This window comes from Carlito syrichta, unplaced genomic scaffold (assembly GCF_000164805.1).
Source record: "Carlito syrichta isolate Samal-C Ts95f unplaced genomic scaffold, Tarsius_syrichta-2.0.1 Scaffold315562, whole genome shotgun sequence".
NCBI lineage: Eukaryota > Metazoa > Chordata > Mammalia > Primates > Tarsiidae > Carlito > Carlito syrichta.
Window position 1 is genome coordinate 142096 of NW_007259658.1, and position 20694 is coordinate 162789.

The following is a 20694-nucleotide window of genomic DNA, read 5'->3' on the forward strand; positions in this document are numbered from 1 at the left end:
CCGCAGCCTCGACCTGCTGGGCTCCGGCGATCCTTCCGCCTCACCCTTCCAAGTAGCTGGAACTACAGGCACACGCTACCACACCCAGCTAGTTTTTTTTTTTTGGTAGAGATGATGTCTCGCCAAGTTGCCCCAGCGGGTCTCCAACCCGTGGCCTCAAGCAGTCCTCTCACCTCCATCCCGCAATGTGCTGGGATTACAGACTTGAGCCACCGTGCCCGGCCAGTTAGTGATTAAAAAAAAAAAAATAGCAACAGTTTTCCGAAAGGTAGATATTTAAACTGCATTGCAAAGCTGAGATTTAAAAAAAATATGTGGCTCAAAAACTATGGAGATTGCAACTAAGCATCAGGTAAAGGAAGCAAATGGGCAAAATAAACCATCTAGGTAAAAATGTCAAACCAGGCAAAGTTTGTCTTTGAGCATCTTCCATTTCTATTTTAGTAGGCATCTCACCACTTAGTTCCCTGTCTCCTTTACCTTGCACTTTATTTTGCGTTTTGGCACTGATAGCAGAACTTGTAAAGCACCCTTAAGCAAAACTGTCCTAAGAAATGTATGCTGTAGAGACTTCCCAAAAAGAAATGGATAGATTCATCTGGTGGCCTCTTTGTGCACACACTAATTTATATTCATTTTTTTCCTGGATAATGATTGTACCTACATAATCAAAATTTGACTTTGAAAACTGTTGGTACCAATACAGACAATAATGAATATCTAGTCCTTTATTTTTAAATACTACTTTATTGAGATATGATTGGCATACATAAAGCTGTACAGATTTAATTTATACAACTTGAGTTTAGAGTAAAACATCACCTCAATCTATACCATAAACTTATCTATCATTTCCAAAACTTTCCTTATCTGTAGTTATTATTTTTGTGTGTGATAAGTTAATGTAAGATTTACCCTCTTAGCAAATTTTAAAATATACAATACAGTAAAGTTAACAATAGACACTATGCTGTACAATAGATATTTAGGACATATTCATTTTGTATAACTGAAACTTTCTACCCTTTAACTAATATGTCCTGTTCCTCCCTCTTCCCAGCCTCTGTAACCAGCATTTTACTTTCTGCTTCTATGAGTCGACTATTTTTGCTCTCTCCTATAAATGATATTGTATAGTATTTGTCCTCCTGTGTCTGGCTTATTTCAGTTAGCTTAATGTCCTCCAGGTTCATCCATGAGAAGAGTTTCTTTTAAGAGACTAGTTCACTGTTCTCATTTTAAAGCCTATTTTGGCTCTAAAAGTCTACAACTTTGTAAGTAAGGAGTGAAATTTGTGTGCATGCAGTTTATCATCCTGTCCCATGGAGTCTAGTATTCACATTGTAGGTTAGACACTTAATAGATCTGTATCTATATCTCCATACTAATTATAGGGGGTGAAGTTATATAACAAAGTTAATGATAACAGAATTGGAGCTAAGGTTGGAGTATTTCTTTTGGTACTCAAACTAGACTCTTCGAGTTTAGATGAAAACAATAGGTCTAGTATAAATAAGCATTGCTTCAAAACTGATAAAAGTTGCATTTTGTCAGAATACTGCAGACTTAACTATGCAAAGAAATATTGATTGCTGTCATGGATGTGCAATTTATATGTTCTTCTAACATTGAAAAGAATAATGAGTTATGAGTAGCACCAAGGATTTTGTTTGGGTGCAATAGATTATCATCATTTAAAAATATAATGGTAGCTTTTTGTCATCAGCATTTTCTCAAAATACCTATAGGAGATGATAACCGAAAAAAAAAATCCTAGTTTAAAAATAGTTATAAACCAATAAGTGAAGGCTGATATTGTGTAGGGAAAATATTATGGCTTAAAGCAACTGCATTTGTTGATAAGCATTCCTTTCTCTTATTTATTCCAACAAATATTTAATGCTATTTACAAGACAGAGTGGGATACAGAGATAAGACAGAGCCCTTGTCCTGAATGAGCTTGTTTTAGATAGCTGATTAAGAGAAACTCATAAATAATACAAGGTAATATAATACAAGTTGTGAGCTATTAAAGAGAACTATAGGAGTTCAAAGAAGCCCAGGAGCTTTAGCTTGAGGTACTAATGAAGGTATCCCAGAAAAGGTGGCCTTGGAGCAGAATTCTGGGGAGAAAGAAAGGCATGAATAAAGTCTCTGAAACAAGAGAATGCCAGAGAATGTGAATATGGCATAGTTTTTAAAAGTGGTTCTTTTTGGGTAGGGCATAGGTAAAATAGCTGTTTTTGTCTTTTAAATTGATAGTTATTTTATAGAAAAATACTCAGTGCTGCTGCTGAGAGTATAAATAGGTACAGGCTTTCTGGAAGATAATTTTGCAGTGTATCAAGAGCCTCCCCTCCTGCATACCCCCCAAAAAAGATTTATCTTTGATCTGGTCATCACACTTTGAGTAAGTATGAGGGAATAATTTTATAATCTTGAAGTAGGAAAATGATTTAGAAGTCACAAAGAAGATACATTTTACTACTTAAAGTTTAAAAACCAATATCAATCCAAAAGAAGCACTCAAAATGAACAGAAAGATCTACTGGGCAAAATTTTTGCAATACATCAGACGAAGTGGGCATTTTTACTTATTTCCAGAATATACAAAGGGCTCTTATGAATCAATAAGAAAAAAATGGATAACCAAGTGGAAAAATAAGCAAAGGACTCAGGCAAGTAATTTATGTAAGAAATTTAGATACAGTGAAATATATCTAGTGAAATATATAGTGAAATATGTTCATTAGCTAAGGATAAAAATATCAAATTAAAGCAGTGTTTTTGGCATCTATCAAACAGTTCAATACAGTATTGGAGGGGATGTGGGGGAATGGGCATATTAATATATTGCTGGTAGATATGTAAAATGGTATATTCTTTTTTAGTGGGCATTTTTACTTTTAAAAAAAAGTTGAACTTTTACAAAAGTCTTGCAAAAAGAGTATACTGTTTTCATGGGCCCTTTACCTAAATTCCCTTAATGTTATCATCTAATATAGTTATAGTACAGTTACCAAAACTAAGAAATTTTTTTTATTTTTATTTTTATTCATTTTTTTTTTGAGTTGGAGCTTCACTCCGTCGCCCAGACTGGAGTGCAGTGGCCGCTCCCAGCCACCGCAGCCTCTACCCACTGGGCTCTGGTGATCCTTCCACCTCAGCTTTCCGAGTAGCCGGAATTACAGGCACGCGCTACCATGCCCGGCTGATTTTTGATTTATTGTAGAGATGAGGTCTCACCAAGTTGCCTAGGCGGGTCTCGAACCCGCGGGCTCAGGCAATCCACTCACCTCAGCCTCCCAAAGGCGCAGGATTACAGGCTGAGCCACCGAGTCCGCCTTAAAACTAAGAAATTAATGTTGGCACATTTCTATTAACTGAACCACAGATTTTGTTCAACTTTCACCAGCATTTCCACAAATATCCTACTTCTGGTATCCAACCCAGGATCCAACACAGCATTGAGTTCTGTCTCCTTAGTTTCCCTCCCCTAATCCATGACAGTTCCTCAGTCTTTGTCTTTCATGACCTTGACAATTTGGAAGAGTACTGGTCAGTTATTTTGTAGCATGTTCCTAATTTGGGCTGATGTAATGCTTTTTTCTTGATTCTTTTGGGATTACAACATTTGGGCAAGAATACCACAGAAGTAATGTGTTTTTCTCAGTGCATCATACTTACGTGGTGTCGATGTGCCTTATTACTGATGATGGTAACTTTGATAACCTGGTTAGAGTGGTGTCAACTGTGTTTCTCCAAAGTAATGTTATTATTTTTCCCTTTGCAATGAAGAAATATTAACATACTACATTATATGTATTAGTACATATTTGGGGAAGATGCTTTGAGACCATGCAATATCAGGTTTCAACTTTGGTGTATCAGTGTTAGCATTCACTGATGGATTTTTTTCTGTAGCAATTATTCCTGTGATATTTTAGTTTTATATTTATATTTTTAGAGTCAGGGTCTTACTATGTCACCCAGACCTGGGGTACAGTGGCATGATCATAGCTCACTGCAGCCTTGAACTCCTGAGCTCAAGTGATACTCCCACCTCAGCCTTCCAAGTAGCTGGGACTAGAGATACAGCTACCATGATTGGCTAATTTTTTTTTTTTTTTTTTTTTGAGTTGTAGTCTCACTCTGTCACCCACACTGGAGTGCAGTGGCCGTTCTCGGCCACCACAGCCTCGACCTGCTGGGCTCCGGTGATCCTTCCGCCTCAGCCTTCTGAGTAGCCGGAATTACAAGCATGTGCTACCATGCCTGGCTGATTTTTTAATTTATTATAGAGATGAGGTCTCGCCAAGTTGCCCAGGTGGGTCTCGAACCGGCAGGCTCAGGCAATCCACTTACCTCAGCCTCCCAAAGCATGGGATTACAGGCTGAGCCACTGAGCCCGGCTTAATTTTTTTATTTTTATAGAGACAGGGATCCTGCTCTGTTGCCCAGGCTGGTCTCAAACTCCTGGCCTGAGCAGTTCTCCTGCCTTGGCCTTCCATTTATTAATTGGAATTTTTCTATAAGGAATATTTATTCCTTCTCCTTCATTTATTTATTCAGTCATTTATTTATATTAGTATGGACTTATGGATATTATTTTGTTCTTTGGTATATAAGCGTGTACTGTTGTTATTTGTTGCCCAAATTGTACCAGCATTAGCCATAGGGAACTCTTTTTGGTTGGCCCCTTGTGTCATTTTTTAAATTAAGCATTTCCTTGTTTTCTGGCACCAGATGACACTAGCTTCATCTTTCCTGCCCTGGCCCTGGAATCAACTGCTTCAAAGAGCTCTGGTTCCTTCTATTGGAGAATGGTATTTGGAAATCCAAGATCTAAGTGTTGGATATTCTCATTGTTACAGGAGTGTCACTGCTTTTAAGCCTGGGGGACAACTTTAATAGACCAGACATATAAAATGATTATACCTTTTTACTCAGGAATCCTGGTAGATGTACATCCTTTAGAAGCATTGGCATCAGTATATTGATAAGGATGTTCATTGCTATATTTCTAATGATGAGAAATTAGAAAAATCCAAAATGTTCACTCACAGAGAATATTGGTTAACTTAATTGTGATATGGCAGTGCAATGGAATGTTGGAGAACTGTCAAAAAAGAAAAAGTAGATTATGTATCTTGGCATAGAAAGACATGTAGGAGAGCCATTTTTTGTAAAGCAAGTTGCAAACATGTATAGATAGTATGATTCAATTTTTGTTTAAAAATTCTGTGTGTATAATAATATGCTTAGAAAAAAGACTTCAAGGTTATCCACTAAACTTAAAAATTTATTTCTAGGTGAATGAATACAAAGGACACTTTTACTTTACTTAGTATATTTTATAATGTTTGAAAATTTTAAAGACTTTAAAAAAGTTATTTGGGGGGGACGTATAATATCAATAGGGTAACTGATCTCAAGCCACGTGAAGTGGGGACCAAAGTGAGACCCAAAATTTATCTGTATAATGACTACATATGTACCTAACCCTAAATTGTACCCCACATCTTTACAAAAAAGAAAAAGTTGGCTGGGCACGGTGGCTCAGCCTGTAATTCCAGTACTTTTGGAGGCCGAGGAGAGAGGATTGTTTGAGTCTGGGGGTTCGAGACCAGCTTGGGCAACTTGGTGAGACCTTGTCTCTACAATAAGTCACAGAAAAACTAGCTGGGCATGGTGTCTGTAGTTCTAGCTACTTGAAGGGCTGAGGTGGAAGGATCACTGGAGCCTAGCAGGTCGAGGCTGCGGTGGCCATGAGCGTGACTGGGAGACAAGAGTGAGACTCCAACTCAAAAAAAAAAGGTATCTAACTCTTCCATGAAGCAAAATTCTAAGCTATGGTAGTCTAGAATTATTTCCATATTCTTTACACTGTATACAATAGATTTAGGGTAGTTGTACTTAAGTTGTAACATTTCTTTAATGTTTTACAAATCAAGTGACTCACAATCTTATGACCATTTAATCATCCTGGACCACTCACATTCACATATATTCTCCTTCTTCCTCTTCCTCTTCCTCTTCCTCCCCCTCTTCCTCCTCCTCCTCCTCCTCTTCCTCTTCCTCTTCCTCTTCTTCTTCTACTTTTTGAGTTGGAGTCTCACTCTGTCACCCAGGCTGGAGTGCAGTGGCATGCTGCTCATGGCCACCGCAGCCTCAACCTGCTGGGCTCAAGCGATCCTTCTGCCTCAGCTTTCCAGGTAGCTGGAAACACAGGCATGTGCCACCATGCCTGGCTATATTCTTCTTCTTCTTCTTCTTCTTTTTTCCTGAGTCTGAGTCTCACTCTGTCACCCAGGCTTAAATGCAGTAGCAGAGTCACAACCTACTGCAGCCTTGACCTCCTGGGCTCAGGCAATCCTTCTGCTTCAGGCTCCTGAGTAGCTGAGACTACGGACGCATGCCACCACATCCTGCTAATTGTTAAATTTTTTTTCATTATGTTGCTTAGGCTGGTCTAGAACTCCTGGGCTCAAGCAATCCTCCTGCCTCAGCCTTTCAAAGTGCTAGGATTATAAGCACAAGCCACTGTGCCCAGCCCACATGCATTCATAAGGAGGAAAAGAAAAGATTGTGCCACAGTTTAGAGTTTGAGCAATGCTTTCTAGTAGTTTGACTGGCTTATGACAGTTCTGTAGTCCTGTTTTAAATTAGTCATTTTCTTATTCCTTTATGATTTTTACAATCAATTTTAAGTATATAGTTTTTATTTATGAAAATTTTGGAAGATTACTAAATCAGTACAAAGGGAACAAAAACATGTACAAATATTAAAACACATAAAATTCGCCTGTAATCTTACTACCCAGCAATAACTTGTGTTAATATTTGGTGCACATCTTGCTAACTTCTATGAATATGTAACACACATATGTGCATATGGATAATGGAGCCATACATACTGTTTTAGACCTATATTATTTGTTGAGATCAACATTTCTAAACTTTGACCTATATTATAGTATGGTTGTTTTCATCTACTACTTGCTAATATATGATTTATGTATACTTATCTAAAATAAAACCTATAGGGGACTGTTGTGTGAGAAATTGTTTGGTAAAGGACTTACCAGAAGTTGCTTTTAGATTTGAACACTAAATGCTAAGGACTTTCTTAATATTTTTCCACTCTTTTCTGAAACATTCTATTTTAAACTTATTAAGATAGGTTTTTTGAGACATTCAGTGCAGGAGGACAATTCATCATGCTTGAAACATTTCCAGCAGATGCTATCACAAGTTTAGTATTGACTTTACGTGTGGAAGAATGTTTTCAAAATATTGGCTAACCAACTTATTTGCAGAGAGGGCTAAAGTCAAACAAATTAATGGTTTGTTTTTAAGTCTGTCCCAAAATAAGAGGGTGTCTGAAATTGAACAACACTGCCTTGTTTTTGTATCATGTTTTGCTTTTTTGGGGGTATCACTTTTTACTCTCCTGTTGGCAGCATGGGTATTGTTTTGCTCCTTGGCGTTTGGTGAGTTGGGCGTTCTCAGTGCTGCCTTCTTCCCTAATTGAAAGATGATTAACATTTGATGCTGTTTATCCTTTTTTGTCCCATGCCATCAGTTTACTGTTAGGTAGCAACAAACCATATTATAAGCTTTAGTCTGTTACAAATTTGCTAAGCTGCCCAGGCACGGTGGCTCGAACCTGTAATCCCAGCACTTTGGCATGCCGAGGTGAGGGGATTGCCTGAGCCGACAGGTTCGAGACCCACCTAGGCAACTTGGTGAGACCTCATCTCTACAATAAATCAAAAAATTAGCCGCGTGTGGTAGTGCGCACCTGTTGTTCCAGCTACTTGGAAGGCTGAGACAGAAGGATTGCCTGAGCCCAGCAGGTTGACACTGGGGTGGCTGTTAGCATGCCACTGTACTCCAGCCTGGGTGATGGAGTGAGGCTCCAACCCCCCCCAAAATTTGCCAAGTTAAGACTTTCCAATTTTCTTATATTACAAAAAAATGCATATTCATGAATGAAAAGTCTGACTAAAGTTTGTGTTATAATTTTAGCTAAATCATCCCTATTTCTGGTCATTTGTAAATATAACTTGCTTGTTGGTAATCTGCTTTGTTTTTTATTTTAAATTATTTCTTAAACTTATTTTAATACAATGATTTTAAGAGGAGGGTGCCATTTTGTAGGGGGAGGCTGGGAGAGAAAATGGTGTAAGGTCAGTTTTTCTGTTGCGTATGAAAACTATTTTAGTCTAGGTTAAAAAATGTAATTTGGTTTCCTTTTCCCTGCTGGGTAGCTGTTACTTTCTTTCATTTTTTTATGATGAAGACTTTGAGGTTATGGGCAATAAGGAAAAAATGTTTCTTTTGTATTAAAGAACCTCTGAAAGTTATCTCTCCGGCCCAGCTGATTTGAGACAAGGAGATTGGAGATTAATAGAAGGTTGAAGCTGGGACTCTCATCCAGCTGGAAGAATTCTCTGGCACTCAAGTATTCTCTAGTACCACAGGTCAAGAGTTGACTATTGAAAGGTGTAGACAACAGTCAGAAGGGCATCCCCAAGATGGCTCTGCCTCCCAAAGACAACAAAGGCTGTAAATTCCTGCCACTCCCATGCGCACGTGAAACTTAAACTCATGTACAAACATTATCTCCCTATAGGAATGCTACCTCATAGTCTCCAACAATAAGACTCAGGCATGGCACTGGCCTGCCCCTGCAAGGTTCATAAGTATACCTTTCTCCCTGCATAACTCTCTCTCTCTCTTATTCCCTCTCTCTGTCCCGTCACTCTCTAGCCTTTTCTCTCTCTCTCTCTCTCTCTCTCTCTCTCTCTCTCTCTTGCTTTTTTCTCTCTGTCCCCACCACTCTCTTGTTAGCTCTCTCTCTCTCCCTCTCTTACTTTCTCTCACACTCCCTCCCTCCCCTTTTTTGCTTTCTCTCTCTGTCCCCGCCACTCTCTTACTCTCTTGCTCTCTTTCTCTCTCGGTCTCTCTCTCTTTTCCTTCCTCGGTTACAGTCCCTTCGTGTAACTGCCCCTTTAATAAATCTCTCAGTTCAGACGGCGTGGAGTCGTTACTGGGCACCCCAAAATTTCTTTCAACTATCCTTTGCAAATATTTGTTTATGGAGTTTTATTTCCAAATTAAGTAAACTAGTGGATAATTTTGTATTTTCCCCATCCCTCTTCACCAAATCTTCCCATCACCTATAGATCTTTAGATATTTTTATAGAAGGGTGTGGTTTTTGTCATTTTTCAGCTATTGGAATTATCTGTGGGGGAAATAAATACATTTGTATATAGAACTGTGAAGTTTTTCTTCCCTTTGGATCTTATTTTAATATGTATATGCAGCATCCCCCCCCATCATGTCAATAGCAAATGTGAGCATTTTGGGAGAAAAATAAGAAGATATTAAATAGCATGACATATGTTTATAAGTAGTATTAACAATTTATGTTCAGACATATACTATCTCCAGCATCCCCTCCCCAAAAGTAGACTGTGGATATTAACTTGAAGTTGAAAGTAGTTTTATTAAACAAAACAAAATCTATTAGCAACTAACCTCTGTTAGCAATAGGCCTGGGTATAAATCATTCTCCTTCATCCTTCTAATGGTAGCAAAGCAGAAAATTAACGATGTGAGTTAATACTAGCTAGTTAGTGTGGTGATTACACACTAGTCATGTGGATGTTTGTTTTTATGACTTCCATTGGGTAGTCTAGATTTTTGAAAAATGTGGAGTTAGCCGGGCTCGGTGGCTCAGCCTGTAATCCCGCGCCTTTGGGAGGCTGAGGTGAGTGGATTGCCTGAGCCCGTGGGTTCGAGACCTGCTTGGGCAGCGAGACTTCATCTCTACAATAAATCACAAAATCAGCCGGGTGTGGTAGCGCATGCCTATAATTCCGGCTACTCGGAAGGCTGAGGCGGAAGGATCGCTGGAGCCCAGCAGGTCGAGGCTGCGGTGGCCGGGAGCTGTCACTGCACTCCAGTCTGGGCGACAGAGACTCCAATTCAAAAAATAAAAAATAAAAATAAAAATAAATAAAAACGTGGAGTTATTCTTATAATCATATGCAAGTAATAGTGAATATTGCTGGATGGAATAAACCCTCAGTTCTTCAGAATCATAGAGTCATGCCCAAGAGGACCTAGCTGTGTTGAAATATAATAAATAAGCAATGTCAAATTACTGAGGCTCCTTGCTTTACTATTTGGAGTATTCAGATGATAACTAGTTTTCTCCTGTATTGTCTAAAATAGGCCAACCCTCAACAGTAAATTTTTTAGTGTATACCTCTTGAAGAATATCACAAAATGATATGTTTATGAATTGAGGAAAGATGAAATTATATTTAGGTTTCTAATTAGAAAAGTGTTGTTATGTTTGTAGTGGAAAGAGCCTTGCATTGTTTCAAGGAAATTACTCATTTTTGGTTTTGATGGGAAAATAGATGCCTACAGGCATTTGAGGATGCCTGTCTTGTGTGATGAACTAGTTTGCATGGTCAGACGTTGTTTCTGTGTCTCAACTTGGCTCTGATCTTGACAGCTGGGAGTCAGGGATACAAATAAGACCATTAAGAGCATGGCTTTTGCTTTTTGCCATTTTCCCATAGAGTTTCAATTACTGTCTCTTAGATCCTGGCTTAGTTACTTTTCTGAGATCCTAATCGCACTACTTCTAGTCAGACACTCATCTCTAGTCATTTCTTCTTCCTTTGGTACCTGGCTTATCATGTGAACTAGTACGTGATTTTTCTTTTAAAGGGATACTTTTCTCATGTCACTGTACTCATAAATGCTGTCTCTTACTGCAGATTGAAATCACAGAAGATATACGTGTTCTTCTTAAGAGAAAAAGAGGAAATTTGTAAGTATTTATCCTTTAGAAATTCTAAATGTGTAATTTAATCAGCTTTTTAGAAAATTAAGTGATCATTCTAATAGGCATCTTAACTCTTTTTACAATGGAAAAACTCTACCAATATTTATGATTGTGTTAAAAGGGCAACATTTGAGAAAGTGAAATAGGAAAACATTTTACCCTGTGCAACTTCTAAAATTTAAGCCATTTGCCACTCATTTATAAAAGAGCAAATGGTAACTAAAATCCAAGCAAAATATTTCTCTTTGAGTCATACTCAAAAACAGAATCGCAGATTAGAGTTTCAGTTCTGACTACTGAGACTGCCTCAGTTGTCTCATCTTTAAAATGGGCTGCATAGTAAGTCTACAATCAGTGGTTTATTATTATTGATGAAGTTAAATCTGTAACTGTTTATAGTTGCCCCAATAAATTGAAGGTTTTTTTCTAGTGTTGTGGCTGTTTCTCAAACTGATTTAAGTATATTTCTGATCTTCATAAATTAACGTATTAGCACTGTCTTTCATTGAGGCATCTACTTCTAGACTATAATTTGGAGTAAAAGAAATATAACAGGACCCCTAAAATTAAAATCATACTGTTAGACCCTTCGACCTTGAAATTTACCTAGTTTAGTAGCTCCTAAATGCTAATTTTTAGACCAATGCTGGTTAGTGAAGAAGTTTTTACTAGTGCATGCTGAAGTGAGGAAAATGAAGACAGCTGGTCATGGTTTTGTTGTTGTTGTTGTTTAGTTTAGTTTAGTTTAGTTTTAGTCAGAGTCTCACTGTCACCCAGGCTGGAGTGCAGTGGCGTGCTCACGGCCACCCCAGCGTCGACCTGCTGGGCTCCAGCGATCCTTCTGCCTCAGCCTTCCAAGTAGTTGGAACTACAGACCTGTGCTACCATGCCCAGCTAATTTTTTTTTTGTTGATATATTGTTGAGACGAGGTCTCGCCAAGTTGCCCAGGCTGGTCTTGAACCCCTGGATTCAGGCAATCCTCTCGCCTCTGCCTCTCAAAGTGCTGGGATGATAGGCTTGAGCCACCATGCCTGGTCATGAGTTTTTAAAAACGAAACATTTTCAGTTTCAAGGATTGCTTCTTTTTATAAGATATCTTCTAATTTTGGTGAGTTAAACATATTCTTTATTTTGTGAAATAATGGTGATAGTAAATGGTAGGGCTTTTAAAAAATGTTTGTACCTGCCCCCCCCAAGAAAAAAAAATTGGCAGCACTGTGTCATTTTCCCCACCATCCTTCTTTCTTTACGTTGTTTTTTACTGGTTTGTAATGTTTTAAAATATGAACGTAGCTTTCTCGTTTTATGGGTGAGAAAACAGGCATTGAGAAGTTACTTAATTTGTTATAGGTCTTACAGCTCAAACGCTTCTGAACTGGGACTAAAACCCTGTATTTGATGCTGCCTCTAGAATTTCTGGCCTTCTGAAAATTGCTTTCATTATAATAGATAATGAACTTGAAACAGAAGATCTAGTAGTTCTTATTTGCTAGTAACTGTTTTTGATTTCCAAGTATAAAGAAATTCAAGACTTAATATTCTTGCATATCTAAGTGCTGAAGTCTACTAATTAGCCTGCACTAGAAGAATCTTAAACATGCCAAAGATTTTCATCAGCAGACCAGAATTAGTTGTCTCTGAATTCGGCTACTTAGATTGCATACAGCCCCATAATTGACAAAGACGTTATCAATAAAGTTAGTGTTTCCCTTGGGAAATTGACAGACTGTACTGCCACTGGGAGGGTAGTAGTATTCAAGCTTCTATAGTTAACTCACCCACAGAAAGTACCGTTTTCTCCCTCACAGATACACAAAGATACACATTATGGAAATTAGCTGCAGCACATTTAGACTTGAAAGAGAAAAAACTATCAAGGTGAAGAGTAGGGGTTGCCAGAAACATTGGCGGGAACATATCTGGCCAATTGTGTTCAGACAGTACCCTGTGGCACTATGGAGGCTCCCCATCAATTGCCTTAGCTTTGCCTCAGCAATCCCAAAATATGTTTCAAAACTGAAATAATTAATTCCTTATCACCCTTGCGTCAGTGAAACACGGGCCAGGTAAACAAATGAATGTGGAGGGAGAGAACAAAACAGAATGTATTCTTGTCCCTAACGTGGAGACTTTAACTCTCAGAGTAATTTTCCATGGCTTCTTGTAATTGGCTTTTATGGCTTCCTTCTTTAGTTAGGAATTCTTTAGTTTTTGAAGTGTCTGATACACCCATAATGAAATGATAATAAGGATAAATGCATTTTTAAGTTATCTGCAGTTTTTAGAATTTGTGCCCTTTTGTTCTTTACTAGGGGTAATATATGAGCATTGACTAGATGACCATAAGATTTCAATCTTCAGCAGATTTATCAGTCTTTGAGTTATTTTATTAGTCTCATTTATAAGATATATTTAATACTGAAGAGCAGAGTGAACTTTTTTTTTTAAAGTACAATACAGTTTCACATTATGGTGATCAGACAGCTGAATTGTAGTCACTTATTTGGCCATTTTATAAGAAATGGTTTAAGACAACATTGTTGCATTTTTTTTAACAGTGTGACATACTGAGAAACAACACTGGCAGATAACTCATCAATTAAACTGGCTCCTCCTCTAGCAAATGGGGAGGGCAGGCTCTGTGGCAAAAAAGGCATAGTTGCAAAATTCTCCCTGCAACACAAAGCTATTCTTGTGGAATATACAACTGTGGGTTACAGGGTTTTTTTTTTTTTTTTTGGAACCTTTGCTCATGGTTGACAGCCCTCAGTTGTATTGCTTTATTATAACATCTATGTGAGATGACAGGAGATAGGTGTATAACCTATAGTCAGTATACTCCTCATTTGAAAAAAGCTCATTTATTATAAGCTAACTTTAAAGCTAAATTCTATAAACCAATTATTTTTTGTTAATTTATATTCAAATCATAAATGTGTTCTGATAGAGAAAAAGCACCCAGTAAATTGAAGACTTTATAGACAAAATAAAAGTCTACACACATGGTGTGATGGGCGGTTTAATTTAGCAAGATTTTGTGTACAGGGACCTGTAGCAGTTACTCTTTATCAGCAGTTGTAGGACATTGACACTGTGATATTGTTCCCCTTCTACAGCACTGAATCATTTATATTGCTCTCTAAACACCTATCACCCAGAACTAAGTTTTTCTCCCTTTTTCATGATATTGAATAAAGTTGAATTGTAATATCATATTTTGCCAGGAGATGCTGCTTCTAGCATGATTTATCCTCAAGATTCCTTAAATGTAAGCTTTGGAGTAAGTTATATGCAACCAATTATTGAGTTAAATTATATACAACCAATTCCCAACTTTAGAAATCGACATTTAAATGTTAGCAATCAAATGTGTCACAGTCACTTTAAGTGAGGAATAGATACATAATTATACACAGTGTATGTGAAGTGTGTAGGCAGCAACATTGGCTCCTAGAACTCCTCATTTTAACATGTATAGATAGGATCCCAATTATAACATCCTATGACCTAGAAACATTATCTGATGCATGCTGGGGATGTTCTTAAGGCATTATGGGAGGGAACTCATTCTAGAGCATGAAAGAGCATCTTCAACATGGCAGCTGAGGTGCTTTCTTTGCTGGGAAAAGCTGGGAAGAGACTGGCAGGATGGCGACTTCAGGAGTTAATATCTCTCCAGGTGATGAAGTAAACAGGTTTGGGTAATCTTGTGAGAGACGCACCCAAAGATCAGTCATAGTTGTGAGACGCTTTGAGTCTAAATAGCCAGGCACAGTTGAAATGTGTTAGTGTAGGGAGTCTATATATTCATCTTAGGTTTTGTTTTGCTTTTTTTCAGTTTTAAAATGTATTTAGTATAATTACTGTATACCTGAGCTTGATGTTTGATTGTACAAGTGATTTCATATTCATTTGAGTGGTTGCTATTTGCAGTATAACAATTGGAATCAGATGAGACTTAGAAGGGGCAGACTGATACATAATATTTTATATAGTTATTTAGTCTTGCAGACTGATAAAAGATCCTGTTAGTAACTCTTAGTGCCTTTATTTTCTTGAAATATTAACATTTTGTAAGTGTTAATGTTAAAGTATAAAGTTAATTATATTGTAATACTCCTGTAAAGTTTGATTTCATTTACCAAATGCAACAGTTCTTTTGTAACATAGTAGTTGAGCTTTCTCTTGTATGTTTTAAAAATCACTCAGAATTTATTTTAATAGTGTGTGAAAGAAAATAAGACTAAAAAAAGCACTCCACCCCTTTACAAAAGTCTTTGTGATGCAACATCGATTTAGAAATATGATCTTTTAAAGTACAGCAGGTATTCTTATCTGTTTAATCTCTTGGAACTTTTATAATTGTTTTCAGAATTAATGCTTAGTGGATACAGCTAATTCTTTTCAGAAGGCAAATTGTCTCTTTGTTTGGAATTTAAAGTACTCCTAAATAGTGTGACTTGAAAATGAGATATTTTAAAGTGCACTTATAAAGTGTTGATTTTAAAACTGATTTTTAAAAGTGTTTTGTAAGATCTTATGTCAAGGACAGATGATGTTAATTTGTCACTACTATATGTTTCAGCTTGGCAGATGCATGGATCCTTGCTTGGTTTAGTTCATTTTCTAAAACTTTGAAAAATATGCCTTGGCCTTAACCAATTTCGATTTATTAGATTTTCTCTTTCATTCTTAAATTGGTGTTGTGTCACATGCTTCTGGGGGAGATGATTTCTTCTTTTAAATTCAGACTTTTAATCAGTATGTAGTGTTTGTTTACTTTATGTGCTAGAGCTTAATGTATCACTAATGCTTTTTGTGTTTAACTTATTTCAGAATGTTTGAAGTAACTGGAATGAAATACTTATCATTAAACTTGTCCTCAAAACAAAAAATAAAATAAAATGACATCTGATTTTCCACCAAAACTTGTAGGACTTACTGGATATCTCAAGAGCGTCTCCTTCCCATAAAAAGACATTCCATAAGATGTCTTAGGATGTCAGACAGATCAGTGCTCAAAATTATTGCTACAATTTCTTCATATACAAAGTTTGCCACTCTCATCTATTTAGATTATACCAGTATGATGAAGATCACAGGCAACAGAGCTAAAGCATGGACTTTAAAATCAGATAAACTTGAGTCCAAATCTATACTCAGCTGCGGTACCTTGAGAAAACTATTTAATTCCTCTGAGTCTGTTACATCTGTAAGATGAAGATATTGTCTCAAAGGGGTTTTCTGAAGTATTAAATTAAATAATGTATCTAAAGGATTTAGCACAGTGCTTTGCCCTTATCAAATTCTCACTAAGTGGTTATTAATAGGATTCCCCATATGGAATGGTAAATTTCAACAGGAGCAATTAACTATCCCATGACTGAAGATGATGCCTTGCCTTTTTGTGGCTGACATATAAATCTATGATCTCAGAAAAGTGCAACTCAAAATTCATGTTCTACGCATGGTAGGGTAGCAGTTATCACTCTTGATACATGGGAGGGGACAGCACACCTTTGTAAAAGGCATCAATGAAAATGCACATAGTGCACGTTGTGTAACCTTCATGCTGTTATAACATCAATCTTTTCCCTCTGTGCAACAGGCAGTTTTTCCAGTTTCTATTTTCTGTTAAGCAACTAACAACATGTTTATATTCTCATTACCAGGGATTTTAAGGATATAGTATTTTTTTAGGACATTGGTATGGACAGTGATTGTTTTTTTAAGTTGACTAAAGTTAGCTGCTTTAAGGTTATTGTACTTGCATACATTTTTACTTTATAGTTTCAGAACAGTTCCATGTATGTTCTTTTTTTTCATCCAGCAAATTTATTGAACATGTAACACATGCGGGTGTACTGTTCTAGTAGGTGAGGATTCAGCAGCAAACCGCAAACTGCCTCGTGGAGCTTCTGTTCTAATGTGGATGTAGACAATAAACATGAAAAATAAAACATGGTATAATAGTGAAAAGTGCTAAGGAGAAAAATAATGCAAGAAAGGGTTAGAAAGTATTGGGGGTGCAATTGTAAGAGAGGGTGGCTGGAGAAAGCCTCACTGGGAAGGTGTTCTTTGAGTAAAGAAAAAACTGAGGTGAGGGGATAAGCTATGTAGGTATCTTGGAAGAACGTTCCAGCCAGAGACAATATAAAGTACAAAGGCCCTGAGGCAGGAAACAAGTGGGACTCCAGCAGAATATGCCAGTGGAAAGCGTAGTAGGAAGGGAAAGTGTAGGGGTAGGGGAGAGATTATAGTCTTGCAGGTTATAGTAAGGATTTTAGCTTATATTCTGAGTGAATCGTATGGGGATTCTTTGAAAGTTTTTGAGCAGAGGAATGATATAATTTAACTTACATTTTAAGAGGAATACTCTCACTGCTGAGTTTAGAATTTATTATGGCGGTACAAGGTGGAATTAGAGAGTTTAGATCAGCAATTCCATTTATTCACATGAGAAATGATAGTGGCTTAAACCAGGATGGTAACAGTGGAGGTGATGAGAAGTAATTGAATTTGATGTTTGTTTTGTAAGTCTAGTCTTTAGAATTTGTTGATGAATTGCCTATGGAATGTGTGAAAAAGAGGGTAGTAAAAGGGTGAATCCAAGGTTTCTGGTGAAAGCAACTGGAGTATACAGAGACGGGTAAGACTGGGTTAAATAAAATTGTGGAAGGCCAATCAGTGGCTCACTTTCAAAAATGCTCAATTTGAGGCACATAACTGACATCTAAATGGATCTGTTGAGGAAGCAACTGGATATACAAATTTGGTGTTTAAGGGGACCCTCCAGGCTCGAGGGAGAAATTTGAGAGTTATCACCACATATAATGTTATTTAAAGCTGTGAGACTAAATGAGATCATTATAGGGGTAAGTATAGATAAAGAGAAAAGAATCAAGGAGTGAGCACCACAGCATTTAGATGTCAGATGAGAAAGAAGCAGCAAAGAAGACTGAAAAGAAATGGTTAGAGAACTTAGGAAGAAAACCTGAAGAGTATGGCCTCCTGGAAGCCAAATGAGGAAATTTCAAGCAGAAGACAGAGGTCATCTGTGTTAAAGGCTGCTAGTGGGTCAAGGAAGATAAGGACTGAACTTTTTTTTTTTTGAGTTGGAGTCTCACTCTGTCACCCAGACTGGAGTGCAGTGGCCGCTCCTGGCCACCGCAGCCTCGACCTGCTGGGCTCCAGCGATCCTTCCACCCCAGCCTTCTGAGTAGCTGGAACTACAGGCGTGCGCTACCACGCCCGGCTCATTTTTTGATTTATTGTAGAGATGAGGTCTCACCAAGTTGCCCAGGCGGGTCTCGAACCCGTGGGCTCAGGCAATCCACTCACCTCAGCCTCCCAAAGGCGCGGGATTACAGGCTGAGCCACCGAGCCTGGCTGAGGACTGAACTTTAATTGGCCTTTGGATGTAACAGCATGGAAGTCATTGGTGACCTTGATCAGAACAATTTTGTGGAGGGGCAGGAGACAAAAGCCTGATTATAATAGGCTTGAGAAAAGATAGGAGGAGAGAACAAGGAAACAGAGAGCATAGACACTTCTTTCAAGGAGTCCCAAAGAGAAAAAGAAGAAATAGGCTGCAGCTGAGAAGGTACAAGAAGAAGAGTGTTTTTTTGGTGAAAGAAATAACAGCCTATGATGCTGATGGCAATGATTCAGTGGAGAGGAAAAATTGAGACAGGAGAGAGGGGGAAGAATTGGTAAAGTGCCACTGCCATTTTCTTGTATAGACAAGGGTGCAGTGCATAAGTGAGGGGGGGTTGGCCTCAGCTTGGAGCATCAACAATTGATCCATAGTCAAGGAGAGAAAGTAGCATAGGCCACAGATGTGAGTGGGTAGGTAGATATAGTGATGGGAGTCTGGAAATTCTCTTTGGACTGCTTCCATTTTTCTCCACAGAATAGTAAGTCAGGTCAGCAGCTGAGAATAAGGCTGGAAGAGGAGTGTTGGTGGTCTAAAGAGAGAGGAAAAGGTAGGAAACTCAGAAGAGTGGGTCAGTGAATGGATTAATGCAATGTGATCTCTGTGCAGCATTGAGAGGATAGAACCACGTTGTGGTTTAGCCAAGTTAGTACAGCCAAGTGAGAGAGCAGCAAGAGTTGAGAGTGTATGGCAGAGATTGATTATGATTGCCCATGGAATTTAAATGGGGTAAGACAAAAGATTCTCCCAGCAATGCTATAAAGTAAGCAGTACAAGCAATATTCCTGTTTTACAGATGAAGCTACTGATATAGAGCTTTTGAGTAAGAGGTTGTAGAACTTGTTCAAAGTCACATTTCATAGCAGACACTGAAGTTAGAACCCAGATCTCCAAGCTCAGTGCGGTACATTTACTGCCCCAAATATCAGGCTTTCTCTGGTTAGACAACAGTTCATTTTCCCTCAGTACAAGCAGGGTGTTTAACCTTGAATCACCAAATCATCATATGCTTGTGTCTTTTATTGTCTAGCTGCATTCTAGTAAAGTTGACTATGAAATAATTCAATTTTCCTATTGACTTAAATCATCAAAGTGGAGCAGTAATTGACACAGAAAGTATGAAAGCATTGGCTACACTACTTGCTGTTTTTCAGATACATCCTGCACTCTTCTGCCCCCATCCATTTGCTCATCTGTTAGTTCTCTCTGGTTGGACTGTCCTCATTTCCAGTTTTTGTTCCCTTCTTTTGAAAATATACCCATCCTGCATGCCTCTCTCGCATACTGTATTTTGTGTAAAACCTCTCTTGATGGTTGTACTTCCTCCATCATCTCTTCTCGCCCCCCCAAACTGGATTCATTTTTCCCCTTTTTTGAATACCCTCAGCATTTTGTTCTTGATTCTCTTATGGGACTTATATTCTGCCTTATGATTATTTGTGTCTGCCATGCATATGAACACATACGGACATGCGTACAAAGGATTGAGGGCATATTTTACTCAGCCTTGTATTAAATGCTCAGCACCATACCCTTATACACCAACTCTTTTTTTTTTTTTTTGAAGTGAAGTCAAATGTCTAAATCTTTTTTGAGATGAATTTATCAATAGACTGAGTGTAACTCCAGAAAACCTCTTACAAGGAAGAAGTTTAAGATGATAGGCAAAACTGGCTGGTGTGCTTGAAAGATCAGTTTGTGCTCTCCAACTTGTTTATTTCCCTGTAAGGTGAGGGATCCAACAACATCAGTGGTTCAGATATTCAGCAGAACTGGAAGTTCAAGGGGTCCCTTCAGAGTCCATCACAGTCTCCCGTACCAGAGCCCCTTTCTTTTTGTTCATCTATACTTGTGTTTTCATATCCATATAAGATTTTATTCAAATGGATGACCCATGACCCCCTCATTACTACCAGAAAGAATTAAAAAATCTCTGGGCAAAAAAGATCTCTCTAGTCTCTCATCTGAATGTTCTTTGAGCCTTACCTTGTGTGTGTGTGTGTTTGTATGTGTGTGTGCATGTGACTATACTAAGCACTATAAGGATTACGTAGAAGGAATTTCCCTTCCTCCAAGACTTAAGGAAAATTTGGATAAAATCTAAAATGTATATAATGTCAAGAATAACTAAAAAAAAATGCAATGCAGTTTAAATCCAACTAAATTATAAACCCTTCAAAAGATGTATTCTACTTCTTTAAATCCAACTAAATTATCAGCCTGGACCGGGTTCGGCTTTGGGAGGCCGAGGTGAGTGGATTGTCTGAGCCCGTGGGTTCGAGACCAGCCCAGGCAACTCGGCAAGACCTCGTCTTTATGATAAATGAAAAATTAGCTGGCCATGGTAGCACGCGCCTGTAGTTCTAGCTGCTTGGAAGGCTGAAGTG

The 20694-nt window shown here is 38.0% G+C and overlaps 1 protein-coding gene across 4 annotated transcripts in view; it reads left to right on the forward strand.

Annotated features, from left to right (window-relative positions):
- Positions 1 to 20694, forward strand: part of ACSL4 (acyl-CoA synthetase long chain family member 4) — an 89950-nt gene that overhangs the window by 27276 nt on the left and 41980 nt on the right. For 3 of the 4 annotated variants that reach the window (XM_008072987.1, XM_021706427.1, XM_021706428.1), the window contains exon 2: positions 10804 to 10856. The exons of the other annotated variant lie outside the window; for it this stretch is intronic. The gene's annotated coding sequence lies outside the window, so the exon portion shown is untranslated. The remainder of the gene's footprint in view (positions 1 to 10803; positions 10857 to 20694) is intronic. 4 annotated transcript variants of the gene reach the window in all.